Raw genomic sequence first — 16,137 nt, 5'->3', positions numbered from 1 at the left:
TAAACGGTTTGCCACACCGGGGACTAAGCATGTAAAAGCATGAGCCTGTGGAGGTTAGTTCAGTGAACCCACATTTCCTTTAGAACGTATACTGCCATTTTTCCTCTGCTTGCTGTGATGAATTTCAGTAAGCAAAAACATGAACCTGTGGAGGTTAGTTCACTGAATCCACATTTCCTTTAGAACTTATACTGCCATTTTTCCTCTGCTTGCTGTGATGAATTTCAGTAAGCAAAGGAAAAGAGCAAAGAGGTAAGAAAAGTATCTTTCAAAATCAAGATTATGAACTATATTCAGAAAGGGATACCAGGGCTACCTTTAGGGTGGATGGTTAATGCAGTCCTTTGAAGTAGGTGTAATATTTGGCCGATGCCCCAATAAACTGAGGGGTGTTAGAAAGGCAAGAGTACGTGGTTCTAAGCAACTGAAAAATATGCCTTTCAGACCTTTTTCCAATTCCTAATCTTTAAAAAGATTACAACAAAAACAAAACTCATAAACCTGTGATTGACAGAATACACATAGCATAAAACTGATCTTGGTAAACTTTCCTTTTTTTTTTTTTAACAGGGTTTCGCATATATAGACCTGGCTGGCCTTGAATTTGCTATGTAGACCAAACTGACCCTGAACTCAACAGAGATCCTGTCTCTGCCGTCCAGTACAAGAATTAAAGGTGTGTGCCACCATGCCTAGCATTTCTTTTTCTTTTCAGACAAGGTCTCAGGTGTCCCAATACCCCTACCTTACAAAATACATTTTCAGTCAGTTGGAAAAAACTGATTTATTTATTTATTTTTTACATTTATTGCTCTGTGTGTGTGAGAGTCAGAGGACAGTGGGGAGTTGGTTCTCTCCCTCTACCATGCTGGTCCTAAGGACAGAACTCAGATGCCAGGCTTTGTGGCAGGCACCTTTACTTGCTAAACCATCTCAACCACTTAAAAACTGATTGGAAGAATTATTTTGGGGGGAAAAATGGCTATCCACTTGTTTGTAGTTTGGTTTCTGTTGTTATGATAAATACTATGACCAAAAGCAACTTGAGGACAAGGGGTGTTATTTCACTGTACAACTCCTAGTTCATAATCCATCACGGGAGAGGGGGTTGGGGAATTGGGTTGGGGCAGGACCTCAAGCAGGAAGCTGGGGCAAAGATTCTGGAGGGGCCCTGCTTACCAGCTTGTTTCCCCTGGTTTGCTCAGCTTGCTTTCTTATGAAGTTCTGACCCCCCGGACCAGAGATGACAGTGCTCAGACGTCCCACATGAACCAGCCATCAAGAAAATGGCACACAGACATGTCCACAGGCCAATCTGAAGGAGGCAGTGTCTCAAATAAGAATCTCTCTTCCCAGCTATGTCTAGGTTTTCATCGTTAACAAAAACTATGATACCTACGTATGAGAAAAATTATCTACAGTGTGAAGAATAATTTTAGATGTTTAAATAAGTAAAGTACTAAAAAGAGATAACAAAGAAAATGATTCCAATAATTTGTGAAAGGACAATAATCGAGATTTTACAAAACATAGGCATTTAAAGCCAAATGACAATAGTTTTTTTTTTTAAGTATCTGGCACATATCATGAAGGGTTACTTTATCTGTGTCTTCCTGAGTGCTATGATTAAAAGCATGGGAGCAGGGCGTTGGTGACACAAGCCTTTAATCCCAGCACTAGGAAAGCAGAGACAGGTGGATGGATCTCTCTGAGTTCCAGGCCAGCCTTATCTACAGACCAAGTTCCAGGACAGCCTCCAAAACAATACAGAGAAACCCTGTCTTGAAAACCAAAGAAAACCAAACCAAAAACCAAAACAACAACAACAAACATAGGTCACCATGCTTGGCAACAACAGTATCTCTTAAAACAAACAAACAAAAAACAAAAAACAAACTTGAGAAAAATGAACAAAGTAAACAATGGTACATCTAGAGGAATGTCATGGTGACAATACATGTACATATTTTACCTATTACACATTTTTTAAAAGTCTAAAACAGCAGGTCACAGAACAGTATGCATGATCTTATTTTCACAGGGGAGTAAAATACAAGATTATACGCCTTTAAGAGATGTGGAAGGCTTTGTCCTACATGGCTGGAAATGATTTAGTGGGGTTTCACATTCTACTGTTTTACTGGAGGGTTCACCGTCCCTCTCAAGGCGGACAAAATAACTTTTCGCAAGAAAGTAGTGCTTGTTTTTCTGCTCCTAGTCGGCAAACTGCGGGGCATTGTTTTCCCCTCCAATTCGCATCACGTCACTTTCCTATGATAACTTCTCAAAAGCATCTACGAGAGAAAAGACACCCAGACAGCCTAACAACGAGAGAGCCCAGTCCTTTGGGATACAGCATCTTCCCCCCGCCCCCCGTTCCCATTTCTTAACAATCCCAGCGTGTGTGCGTGTGCGTGTGTGTGTAACTTGTTGCCTGCCAGTTTACACCGCGGTGGGGGGACTGTCTGAATGACTAGTGTGTACAGGGGTGGCTACTTCTGCTCTTTGCACCTCAAGGCACCCATTCTCCGGGACCCGTGGGGAAGTTACCCAACTTCTCATTGACAAGACTCTGATGACACTCCATAGGAAAGCCGAGGAGGGAATTGTGCAATTCCCGGGATAAACAGAAAGAACCTAGAAAAAGTGTTCGAGAGCATAAGCGCGGGAGCAGCCGCCTCCGGCAAGTCAGCCTGACTCCCACAGCCAAGTCCGGGACTCCGGGGTCCCCCGCGCTCCGACACCACAGGCCGTGTCGCCGCACTCGTTTCCCGCCCCTGGAAGCAGCGATGAGAGCGGCGGTCCCCCGGCCGCGGCGAGGGATCGTCGTCGCGCAGCCGCGGTCACGGGCCGGGAAAGCCCCGCAGGGTCAGCCTCGGGGGCAGGACCTGCGCTTTCGCTCGCTCCAAACCACACCGCCAACTCGCTGTGGCCGCGGCCCCGCTTCTCCCAGGCGACCTCGCGGCAGCGCGTCCCTCCCGCTCACACACCCCAGTCATGCGTCCTAGGGCTCGGCCGACCCGGACACCAAAACTCTCAGTTTTTACTCACAGTTGAGGGTTTCCGCGGCGCTCTCCAACGCCACAGGTCGCGGGTGCCGGGCCGAATGACTACAGCCGGAAGTTGCTTTCCGTTCCAGTTCAGAGGGCAGCGTCTGCGCGCCGAGTCATTAACGCTTCACCTTCCATCCGCAGGGCCAAGGCCCCGCCCCGCGGCCCGCCTCCTGCGAAGGCCCCGCCCACGAAACCACGCCCCTTCCAAGCTCCACCCCAGCCGGGGCCACATAGGAAAGACATCTGATAGCTAGGGAACCCTATATTATTATATTTAAAGGACGTTTCAGTGTCTTAGCTACAATTTTGAGCAAACCATAAATAACTTCTAATATCACCCTATATGTACGTTAGAGAACCACTCAGAAAAACTTGAGATATTGTGAAATTCCTGTTTAGAGGAGGTAAGGAAAGGCCCAGGAATCTGCATTTTTCCACGGGAGCGTTAGGTGACTGTAATTAAGTGAATCAAATATTCCCTTAATTACGTGTATTGAGAAATACTACACATACACATCATTTCGGTGCTTTCCCCATTAGTAATATTTTCCAAAGAATGTACTTGCTAAACAAAACTCAACTGTTGGTAAAAGAGAGTAGAAATTTATTTTAACGTTTTCTATGGATTGAAAGTTCCTCATTGTTCTATTTCCAGACTTGCTCGAATGGCCTAAGAGAGGCATCTCGGGTGAACACAGTGAGAAAAACATCTTTTCTCTGTTAGAACAAGAGGCTCGGGTTCTGATTGCTCCAGTTTTTCTCTACCTCTGGCACTCACACGTGTTTTATTTAGGTCAGTAAGTCCAAGGTTCAAACACTCGTCAAGTTCCAGCGGTGAGCTTGAGTGTTTGGGGTAACTTTTAAAAGTCAAAACCTAGTTTAAAAGAATTTTAAAACTCACATCAGCTGTGGCGGCTTGCACAGGACCTGCCCCAAATCAAGCCAATCAGCATTCTAGTACAGAAGCAGCAGGGTTCACAGACCTGTGTCCCCAACTGAGGGTCTCTGGGCAGTGGATTGTGGGAGAGATGGGGACAGTTTTCTTCGCATGACCCTTTGTGCATGAATATATGCAGGCAACATAAACTGGACTTGGTGGTCACTTGAACAAAACAAAGGACATAAACATCAAGTGATTTTGTTTTTGTGATAGGTAATCACCTTAAATGTGATACAGCACTGCTTACATTAAATGCTTTGCTTTTTCTAGAGCAGGCTTAGGCACATAACAAAATAGACAGGAAGGTCTAGAAATTTCTAATATGCCCCTCATCTTCACATATATAAGCTTGAAAAGGTGAATATCCTCAGTGTTGAGCCTGAAATACTTCTATAAGCAACAATATGCTAGTTTTTATTGGGGGAAAATAAATTACCAACTCCTTAAGGTAAATGCAACAGATAGGAGGGATGGTAAGCATATATGTGTTTTGTTAGGAAACTGCCAAACTACTTGTACTCCACCAATGACAAAAGGAAGTTTCTGTCCAGGCCAGCCCTTGCCAGCATTTAGTGTTCTCAGTGTTCTAGAGTCTGGTCGTTCTAATAGGGAATGATGTCTGATTGCTTTAATTGATGGATTCTGAGGGAGGAAAAGTAGCTGTGGCCTTGTGACTTTCTTCACATATGCTTACTTGTTATTCTGTTGTTTATTAAACATAGTCTTGCCCTGTCACTGTGGATGGCCAGGAAAACCCTATATGACCAGGCTGCCTTGAACTCACAGACATCTGCTTGCTTCTGTTTCCTTGGTACTAGAATTAAAGGCATCAGCCACCATGGCCACCTGATAATGTCAGAAATTCCAAATTTTAATGAAGTCTAGTTCATTCATCATTGATTTTGAGTATATTTGAAGCTGCTTTAGGATTCTTTATGAAATTAATAATATATTCAGAACACAAAGCTGAATGCATAGGCAGTTTGAAATATACATGTGCTACAAAATTTGAATAAAGAAAAAATACGCATTTCTTAAATATATATTTTTCTTTTTCCATTCCCATTATGCTTAGTCTTGAAAAGAAATGTTTGTACATGTGAAATGAGCATGGATACTCATAGAATTATTTAAAATAGATGATTTTTTAAAAATCAAAGCAGTGACATATATTTTCTTCCTGTAATGATTATGATTTTCACCAGAATTGACATATAGTATAAAAATACAGTGTTGTGAGCATGCAAAGGTAGAATGAAACTAGATCCATATCTCTCACCTGCATAAAAATTAACTTCAAAAGAACCAAAGACTTTAACGTAAGACCTGAAACTCTAAAACTGTTAGAGAAAAATGTAGGGGGGAGATACTTTTAGATGTAGACATAAGCAAGAACTTTCAACAGGACTCAAGTTGCTTGGGAAATAAGGCTAACAAATGACAAGTGGGACCTCATGTTAAATAAGTGAAGAGATAGCCTAAAGAATGGGATAAAGTCTTTGCTTGCTGTACATTTGATAGTGGATTAATATCTAGAATATACAAAGAACTCAGTAAATTAAACAGGGAAACAGCCCAATCAATAAATAAGCCAATGAAATGGACAGTGCTCAAAGGATGAAATACAAATGGCCAGCAAACATATAAAAATGTTAAATGTCACCAAATTTCAGAAATAAAAATTATAACTATGTTGACATTCCATCTTACCCTAGTCAGCATAGCAGCTTTTATTTAAGCAAATAAAAACAAAATGCTTGCTGGCAAGAACTGGGCAAAAGGGAACCATTATACACTGTTGGTAGGAACGTGAATTAGTTCAGTCATGAAGGAAGTCAAAAATGGAGGTTTCTCAGAAAATCAAAAGTAGATATGACCCAGCTACAACATTCCTGGTTATTTACCTGAAGGACTCCAGGTTGACTTATCATAGAGACATTTGCATGCCAATATTGATCGTCGCACTATTATTCACAATATCTGTTATGGAAACAAACAAGGTATCCAACAACAAAGAAATTTATAAAATAAATGTATTTTTTAGTTTTAGCTTTCATTTTTAGTTCCTAGATTTAAAATAAATACAAAAAACCACACACACACACACAAAACACAAAAGTAGAAGTGAAACTATCTAGGGGAACAAAAGGGACAATGGGAGAGGGATGGGAAAGGAAGATGGAAGGGTGTGTGGAGAAATATGCTCAATGTACAATATACGCTTCACGAAAACTTTAAAAGCCATACTGAACTTACATTGGTAGAATTATTTTTGTGTGTGTATGTATATGCAAGTATACATGTATTTCTAATGTGTGTCCTTATGCATGATCACATGCAAACGTTGTTGAACACTCTATATCCAAGTTTGTAAAACCAATAATGAGAGGGAATGAGTAGACAGAGCTAGAAGTTTAAGTCTCTGTTGGAGCTCACTTTTTATATATGATTTCTATTTTAAAAGACCAATAATAATTTTTACTTAGCCAGGATTCTTTTCATAGTGAAAAGTAGACAGTCTGTGTAAGAGTCTCACTTCAGTCCAGCATCCGTAGTACCAAAGATGGTGAAAATCAGTTTCAAGCCAAAGAGTTAGCTGTTAACTGTACATGTCTATATGGTCTTCCAATTCAAGATCTATGGTGAAGAGCCAGTAACAGCCAGACAGAAACTGAGAACCAAGGAGCTTCCATACATCCAACTAGAAAGGGCCACACTAGGCTTCAAATGAGTAAATTCAAGCCAGTATTCAGGAGGCAGAGGCAGGCAAATTTTTTGTGAATTCAAGGCCAGCTTGGTCTATATAGTGGATTCTAGGCTAGGCAGAGCTACATAGTGAGATCCTATCTCCAAAAAAAAAAAAAAAAAACCAAAACAAAATGCAAATGAGTAAACACAAAACAAAGCATGCCTTTGAGAAGATTATGCTGCATAAAGAAAACACAAAACTGAACATTTTGGAAACTGATTTATAAAAATAGCAAATAATAAGAATTTTCCCCCAATTTTTGCACATATATACATATATACACACACATATACACTCTGTTCTCTATGTCACAGTCTGTCCCCACTGCCACTCTTTGTTCAAACTACTATCAATTCATAATTATCATAAAGACCTTACAACTATTCTCACACTTTCTCTTGTCAAACTCTAATGTTGACATGTCCCCAGACATTTTATCACCTAGAGTCACTCTATGTCATCTCATCACATTAATATAAAATCCAAACTATAAACCAGGAATAAGTATTATTTTCATATCTCTAGATAGTATCCCAGCACTCAGGGGGTGAAGGTGGGAGGATCAGGAATTCAAAGTCAACCTTTCACACGGAGAGTTTGAACCTACCTGAGCTACATGAAGCTTTATCTCAAAAGAAAAAAGAAAATTTCCTAATTTGGGGCCTATTTGTAGAATGCTGGCATCACATATGTGGAACCTTGTGTTGTTTTATTGCAGCATTGCACAAACCATGTGTGGCAGTGCACATCTGTAATCCTAACACTCAGGAGTTAGAGGCAGGAGGATAAAAGGTTCAAGGTCATCTTCAGATACAAGTTCTAGTTCAGCCTGAGTACCTACCTCTCAAGGAAAAACATAAAGACCTCAAGACAAAATGAGACCCTTGGAAGTATCAAGAGAATAAAAAGAAGAGCCAGTGATACACACTTGTAATCTCTGGTGGAGGTAGGGGTCAAATGGGCTACAAAAGTCTATCTATCTATCTATCTATCTATCTATCTATCTATCTATCTATCTATCTATCTCATCTATCTACCTGTCAATCATCTATCTAGCCATGTATCTATCATCTACCTACCTATCTATTTATCTATCTTCTTATCTATCATCTGTTTTGATATATATAGATATACCAAAGGACAAGTGTCATACTATCTGCTAGCAATTATTAAGATTAATGGCAGTTTAGTGGCTGGGCAGATATCTCAGTGGTAGTGGCTGGACAGATGGTTCAGTGGTTAAGAACACTGGTCGCTTTCCCAGGGTACCACATGGTGGTTCACAACAATCTGTAAGGTGATTTTTAGAAGTCTGTAACTCTACTTTCAGGGGATTTGATGCCATTTTCTGGCCTCCAAGGACTCAGACACACACATGGTGTGTAGACAATCATTTACACAAAACAGAAATATTTGAAAAGAGATTAGCTACCATTTTGCTTTGAAAACCAACTGAAAATGCAGAAGAAAAATTGTCAACTAAGAATTCTATATCCCAGCATGTGGGAGGCAGAGGCAGGTGGATCTCTATGAGTTTGAGGCTAGGCTGATCTACAAAACAAGTTCCAAGACAGCCAGGGCTGTAACACAAAGAAACCCTGTCTTTAAAAAACAAAACAACAAACAAAAATAACAACAAAAAGGAATTCTATATCCAGCAAAACTATCCCTCAAAAATTAAAAATAATAAAGACACTTTGACATTATATAAAAACTGAAAGAATTTGTCACTAGTAGACTTGCCTTAAAGAGTGGTAAAGGAAGTAATGGAAGATGGAGCTTTTGAAAGCCCACTAGAGTTGAAACCATGTAAAGAAACAACAAATTTTAGTATAATCAATCAACTACATGAACACAAATTCCAGCATGAATTGATATTTTTTATAATTTCTCTTTTTTATTTTCTATATGAGCATGCAATATATAAAGCTAACTTTCAAGAAGTTCATGGATGTTACTAAAACTAAGCCTAAAACCATTTAAAAATGTAATCTCCACGTGACCCCCAAAGAAAACATCTTTAAAAGAACATAAGAGAAAAATGAGAAGGGGATAAAATGATGTAATGCAAAAAAATCAGTTAAGCACAGAACATGGAAGTAAGGAAAGGAACAATGGCTTAACAAGGGTGTGCAGAAGCCTTCGCTAGTTAAGGAGATGCTGTCTGGAAACCAAATTTGCAAGGATGACTCAAGTAGAGCATGAAGAGGCTTCTCTTGAGAAGAGGGACTCCTGCAGTCAGGTGGTGACCATGCTTACCAAGCTAAAGCTAGTTACTGGGTCAGGCAGCTGACAACAAAGTATCCCAGAAAGCCTCCAGCTTGCATTCACAGAAAAGTTCCCTATGGAAAGTGACAATGATGTCAGAACATCTCCAGTGCAAGCAAGAAGCTGTTGAGAAGGATGCTGAGCCAGTCCAGCTACCGATGAGGCGAATCAGAATAGCATCTAAGAACATAAAGGCAGTTCTTCAATACTAAGGAGGAAATGTCTTATGCCATCATGCTGTGAGTTTGACTTTGCATTTTTACTTCTAAAGTTAAGTTAGAATGACTTGAACTAACATATGAGTTCCCCTGACAAGAAGCTCAGTGGCTGAATTTTGGAAATACTTCTTAAAACAGACTGTGTATTTATTGAAGTTTAAAGTTGCTTTATTTAACTTGACGTTAAAGCAGATTAAAAGATGGCTTGCTTTTTCTCTTGAACTTTTAATATCAAAAGCCACATTGTATAAACTGATACTCAACCAAATATTTGGTAACATTTAAATTCATAAATAGACTTTCTATTGTGAATGCATGGAAATGATTAATGTTCCTTTAAAGATTTTTTCTTTCACTAAGCAAATATTTAAATTTTATGATAAGAATGCTGATAGGTAATACCTAAATTTTTCTTTTCCAGTAATTCAGAGATGTTATTTTTATTTATTGTGGCAAATTCCTCAGTGAAAACTAGTAAATAGTATCAGATCTGAGTAGATTCAGCCTCTTGCCTTGTTATGGGTTGATAGGATTTCTTTGTTGTCTGTATTCTTGATTAAGTGCCATTGGTATATTTATTTAACTTGGATAGTCATTAGCAAGTTCACTTGTATGTTGGAGCATTTCCAAATACAATGTCACTTGAATTGTTGTAAGTGGTTATGCATAAAGCTGTGCCACTGTAAAGAATATAATGTGATGTGGGATGTCCTTCATTATGCTACAAATATGTGTTGTTTTTATTGGTTGATGTATAAAACTGTTTTGTTTTGGCCTATGACAGGGCCGAATATAGATAGGAAATCTAAACAGGGATAGAGAGAGAGAGAGAGAGAGAGAGAGAGAAAGATACAGAGACACAGAGAGGGAGAGGAAGAGGAAGAGGAAGGAAGGAAGGAAGGAAGGAAGGAAAGAAGGAAGGGAGGAGGCAGATCCAAAAGGCACCATATAGTCGCTGGGGAAAATGTGAGGTAACAAGCCATGAGTTTTGTAGCAAAATTTAGAATAATAGATATGGATTAATGTAATTGTGAAAGTTAGTCAAAAATATGCCCGAGACATTGGCCAAGCAATTATAACTCTGAGTGGTTATTTGAGAACTGGCAGGTCGGACAGAAAACATCCAACTACAATAATGTTCGTAGACATTTACTTGTATGTTCGTTGAACATTTTTTCCCCAAGTGACATAATTTTTCCATCTACTGTTAAGCCTGGATATTTCTACTTTGCTTGGCCTTTTAAAAAAGAAATAGGATATAAGAAATACATGCATCAGGTAGTAAATAGCAGAAGCCCTTTCTTATTAATAATTACATTAAAAGTAGATAGAGGGCAATCAAATGGTCAAACTACATGCTGCCTAGAAAAGACTGATTTCATATGAAAAGATGCAAATAGATAGTGAAAGATGTGGATGGGAGAGTTGGGTCAGCGCATAGAGAATTTGTCATGCAAGCATGAGAATTCAAGTTTGAATGCCCAGAACGGTGCAAAGCCAGATGCTGTAGCACGTGTCTGTAATCCCAGCATCTTTACAAGAAGATGGGAGACAGAGATAGAATCCCTGGGAGCTTGGCCATCAAGTAACCTGGTGTACACGGTGGGAAAGAAAAGTAAACCACACCAAGGGCACCTTTCTCAAAGACAAGGTGAGAACCACTAGCATTTGAGGGTGACCTCTGACCTCCACAGGTGTGCCATGATATGCACACACATGAATTCATAAATAGAAATACTTACACACACAAACACACACATTGTTTACAAAACATACAGACAACATAATAATAATAAAAGATGAAAATATTTTTGCACACAATAACCAAAAGAGAGATGGGTAACTGCACTAGTAGACAGACTATGCTTTAAGTAAAAAACAAAAAACAAAACCCTCCTATAGGAGACAAACCATAAAATTATATATCACCAAGAAGAATCATTCACTAAGAAGATATAATAATAATGCACATTAAATAACAAAAAAGGCCCTAAAGCCAGTGAACATTTACAGAATTGAAAACAGAAATAGACTACAATAATCATTGGAGACTTCATTGTGCCACATTTGATGATGAGTAGGAAAACAGACTAGAGAGAGGAAAGACAACTTGGAACACTACTGTATGTCAACCAGGCCAAACAATGTAAACAGCGCTGTGCCAACAGGAAGCGAAGCACACACTCTCAGCAAGTGGACAAGGACTCTTCTCTAGGACAGACCCAAAGATGCCTGCTCCAATGTCTCAAAGTATTTCAGAAGACTGAAGTCATTTGAAACATCTTCTCCAACAAGGATGGAATGAAGATGCAAGTCAAGTAATCCAAGGAAAACTGGAAAACACATACATCTGTGAAAACCCATTCGTTCTTAAGTCACGAATGAGTCCAAAAGGAAATCACAAAAGAAGTAGATTTTGTTAGAGATTAATGAAAGTAAAAATTGCAACACACGAAAGCTTATACAGTAAAAAAATAGTGCTTGGTGAGACCTCAATTGCAATTAACATCCACATTAAGAAAGCAAACCAGGGCTGGTGGGGTATAAAGATACTCACCAACAGGCCAGACCTCCTAAGCTCAGTCCTGAACACGAACAAGGTGGAAGGAAAAAACCAGACTCCCTCACGTTGCCTCTGATCATCACACAGTAACTATGTAAGTGTGATAAAAAAAGAAAAGAAGGCAAGAAAACTAAGGGTGCGGAGCTCGCTCTGCCATAGGGCACTTCCTTACAAGCATGGGGACCTGAATCTCATCTCCAAGACCCAGGTAAGCAAGTAAGTGGGGCACGGTGGTGGGGCTTTTATAAGTCCATTGATGGGGAATCAAAGATAAGTGGGATAAGGTAAGACCCTGTATACTTCAAAGAACTAGAAAAAGAAAAAAAGCAAATTATCAGGGGAAAGGGATTAACAAAGATGAGAGGAGAGATGAGAAAATAAATAATAAACTATTTTAAGGACTCAATAAAATAAAAAGATCTAGATTAGTTATAATCATGCTAATATAGATATCAATAACAGAGGACATTGACTTGAAGGGACGAAGCAAGATGATATACAGGAATTTACAGTTCCTGCTTCATTTTTTTCTAAATCCAAAATTGTTCTAAAATAATCAGATGGACTTAAATTGCTTTATGATTAAACGGAAAATAAAACTGCAGTTAAAAACTGTAAGGTAATTGCATACTGAGCTTGTGTAAGGTCCTGGGGTCAATCTTCAGCATTCCCCATGTCCACCCCATGCCCACCTCCAAAGCCAAACTAAAATAGCCCTCCGAATACTATAAAATTATGCTAATGTGGAAGTGATCACTAAAAAAGGTTACAGAAATGGTAAAAAAAGTGTTGGATAATATCATGTTTGTCAATACATTTTAAAAAATTATCAGGAGAATTGTTTTAAAAATAATTGTTTTCAAAAGCCTGCACAGGCTCAAGCCAAACTCCGAGCACTGAGAGGAGGAAGTGGACACCAGCTTCCACTCCTAACCTAGAAGCTATTCATAGCTGACATCCAAGGCAAAAGAAATACCAGTATTCTACAATGGGGAATCACTGGGTTTATTAATTGCACTTTCCCACATGCCCCATGTCCAGGAGTGTCTGCTTAACACAAAACAAACTCAATGGTATTTTTGTATCATTTCTGCTTTGTTTGGATTTTTTTGTTTGTTTGTTTTATTAGTATTTTGCTTGCATATTTTGATTTCCATTTGTGTGTGTGTTTCTTGGGTTTTTGTTTTTGTTTGTTTGAGGGAGAGAGAGAGGGAGAGAGAGGGAGAGGGAGAGAGAGACAGAGAGAGAGAGACAGAGAGAGACAGAGAGACAGACAGAGAGAGAGAGAGAGAGAGAGAGAGAGAGAGAGAGAGAGAGAGAGAGAACACAGGCACAGGTTGGGTGAATAGAGAAGTGGAGAGGATCTGGGAAGGACTGGGGGAGGGGAAACCATGCTCGAACTACATTGTATGAAAAGTGTTTTCAACAAAAGATTACTTTTCAAAAAAATTGTCTTCAAACAAAACCTAAATGGTGTGGGGAAAAAAGACAGCACTGAATTTGCAAATATCAAAGGCAATAGAAGACATTGGAAAAGGTTGTAAAGAATGACTTGCAAGAAGGAATGCCAAGGTCTATGTTTTGGACTTATTCCTTAAACGTTTCAAGGAACAGACCATGTTCACGAAACTCTTGTTAGAATATGGAGCGTTTGGCATTTTTTTTTCTCACTTCACTTTCTGAAAGTAAACTTTAGTGTAGAAACTCATCACTGATAGGTTCCGCAAAATGAAAATATAGATGAATTTGTCTTATGAATATGAATGTGGAAATTCTCAGTAAATCACAAACATTTGCTTTCCAGTCTGTATTTTCTTAATGTAAACTAGATACAAGATAATCAATTTGGACACACATTTTGCATACCCTCTTTGGATGTGACTATCAAAAGCTGTTTGCAGGAAGCATATGAACAGCTGCTTTGTTTATAGATCTGGTTGCTCTGCCTGGATAGGGATCCTTGGCTTACAACAACATTGTTTTCATTCTTTTCTGTTAGTTTGAGCTGTGAACTGAATTGTGAAGCCAAAATGATAGAAGAGAGACGTCTAAGCATGTGGATTGAGGAGAAAAAGGAAATGCGTAGGCTTGGTTTGGTTTGATCAACCAATTTATTATTTTAATCTGAGAAATAACAAAATACAGTTTCTAATTATAAATCAGCTCGGTCACAGAAACACAGCAGCGACCTGATTTCTGCTAAGTCTTTTTCAAAAGCAGATCACTGCCTCATTAGAAATGTTAAAATCAGACAGTTGTCTCTAATGTTACCAAAGACACTGAGTATTATTTAACATTTGTATTTTTTATTACGTACACCCTTAATAAGGCAGGATATATTTTTTTAATGATAAAGCATTTCCCTCAAGCCAACCCACTAGGGAAATTCCCCTGAGATCAGAAATACAACAGTTGACTGCTTTCTCCTCTGTTATGAAGCCCTGATCCAGAAACTCTAGTTGGTGTGGTGAGAAAACAAGGAGGAAACATGTCCAAGTATTCTTTTTCATCTAGAAATCACATGTGAGTTATGTAATTTAGAAAAAATAAGAGAACGCTAAATGACTAGATAAAATTATGAAATCAAGATGCTACCAGTAGTTAAAACACACCTGAAAGAAGATTCTCACAGGCTAATTCCCCGATTGTGCACACAAAGGAGACAAAGCAAACTGACTTGGAAAAGATTCAACTATTTATATCTACAATGTGTAATGCAAAGAACCCCACATGTTTACTGAAGCCTCAATACATAGCAAGAGAGGATGTTCACAGACAGGAAGGTTTTAAACTGCATGGACAATCATGCAGTTAGCGCACACATTTTTCTAAAATTCCAACCAGATCTTTTCTCCCCAGGGGAATTTAAGTGATTTGTTTTGAGTCATCCTGGTAGTCATAATCACAAATGTTTAAGAGAAATAATTGGGCATTGCTCTAGAACCCCGTTGGCTTCGGGGCATACATCTAGACGCAATGGGTTCGCATACAGTTCCACGTCCCTCAGAGGCAGATTAGTATGCTAGCTATGTCCTTACACATGCAGCTGTTTTCCTAGGGGGACCAAAGAGATGGTAGTGGAGACAGTTTCCAGAAATGACATGATCATTCTGTGACTTGGATGAAGTCATTTTCTCTTTTCCCCATCCTACTGCAGCTTGGGTAAAACATCCCAAACATAGCTTGAATATCCTGAGAGGGCAGGGCAGTGGTGGTAAAAAGTCAGGGAAAATGAACTGATATTATATTAGTTTATATTTAAGTCTTGTCTAATTCTGAAAATATTGGATCATTTGGCAGACACTGATTGTCTAAAAACTACTAATATGACAATACTGATAACAGTTCTTGATATTTAATCTAGGATTATCCCTAAGAAAATATTATATAATCTTTAATATTAATTGTGGTGATGAAAATAAAAGGGTTTGTTGGTAACAAAGTAAGACTTGATTACTATAATTAGAATTCTTTATAAGGCTAATAATTGATGTCATAAAATATTCATTATCATGTATTTCTTATGAGACTAAAAGTAAATTAATGTTTGAATAGACACATTTGGTCATGCTAAAATTGATTTTTTAAAAAGTATAAGCAAAAAGTATGACTACATATACTTTTAATTTACTTTCAACTTAGTAAGCTAACTTAGGTCAAATATCTCTCAGTCTTATAAAAAGAATTGCTTCTTGAGAAGACTTACATATCAGGTACAAACTTTTACAATTCACTTCAATTAAAGACATAAAAAATTCTATCTTAAAACTTAGGGGAAAAGAAAAAGGGTCACAGTGCTTTAAATTTTCCTTGAGTCTTGGCTTTTTTAAAGGCCAGATTTCTAACCGTGACAGTGATGACAGAGGCATCTGTGTCTGGAGCTGCTTAGCTGGCTGGTACAGGAGTGGAACAGATCTTGCCATACTTAAGGCACCCCAACCACCTTGCTATGCTAAGGATGAATAGGAATTAGGAAGATTTCATTACCTCGTTTCCAGGTTACACGACTCCCTTCATAGACTACTTTTCTTTAAAGATGTAGGCAGGTACACATTCTGGAAGCTGTTTTCACAGGCTCTGCAACGCTGCTCAAACTGTCCTGAGCTCTCCCTTGTGTTGAACTGGGGACTTCCACTGAAAAATCCCCTGCTTTGAAGACTTCCTTATTTGTAGCCATCAACAGCCAATCATGGCAAGATATTGAAATGAAGCAAAAACTACCAGAAAATATTCTGAAACCACCCGTGACTATAACTCTGACTTCCTTTTGAAGCAATGATATTTTACCTGAATAGTTAAGGCATTAAAAAAATCTAGAAGTTACAAACATGAATTTTTTGGAAGAA

At 38.7% G+C, this 16,137-nt stretch overlaps 1 protein-coding gene across 5 annotated transcripts in view; it reads right to left on the bottom strand.

Moving 5' to 3' along the window:
- Positions 1–15,911, bottom strand: part of Tank (TRAF family member associated NFKB activator) — a 71,983-nt gene extending 56,072 nt beyond the window's left edge. For 3 of the 5 annotated variants that reach the window (XM_021226582.2, XM_005069005.4, XM_021226584.2), the window contains exon 1: positions 3,052–3,202. The gene's annotated coding sequence lies outside the window, so the exon portion shown is untranslated. Of the gene's footprint in view, positions 1–1,179; positions 1,351–3,051; positions 3,203–15,778 lie in introns of those variants that run through there. The other 2 variants (XM_021226583.2, XM_040745442.1) reach the window with 2 other exon arrangements.
- Between the last annotated feature and the right edge of the window lie 226 nt (positions 15,912–16,137).

Source organism: Mesocricetus auratus, unplaced genomic scaffold, assembly GCF_017639785.1.
Source record: "Mesocricetus auratus isolate SY011 unplaced genomic scaffold, BCM_Maur_2.0 Super-Scaffold_100004, whole genome shotgun sequence".
Lineage (NCBI taxonomy): Eukaryota > Metazoa > Chordata > Mammalia > Rodentia > Cricetidae > Mesocricetus > Mesocricetus auratus.
The sequence above is the reverse complement of the archived record's forward strand: the minus strand, read 5'-3'. Positions and strand labels throughout refer to the sequence as shown.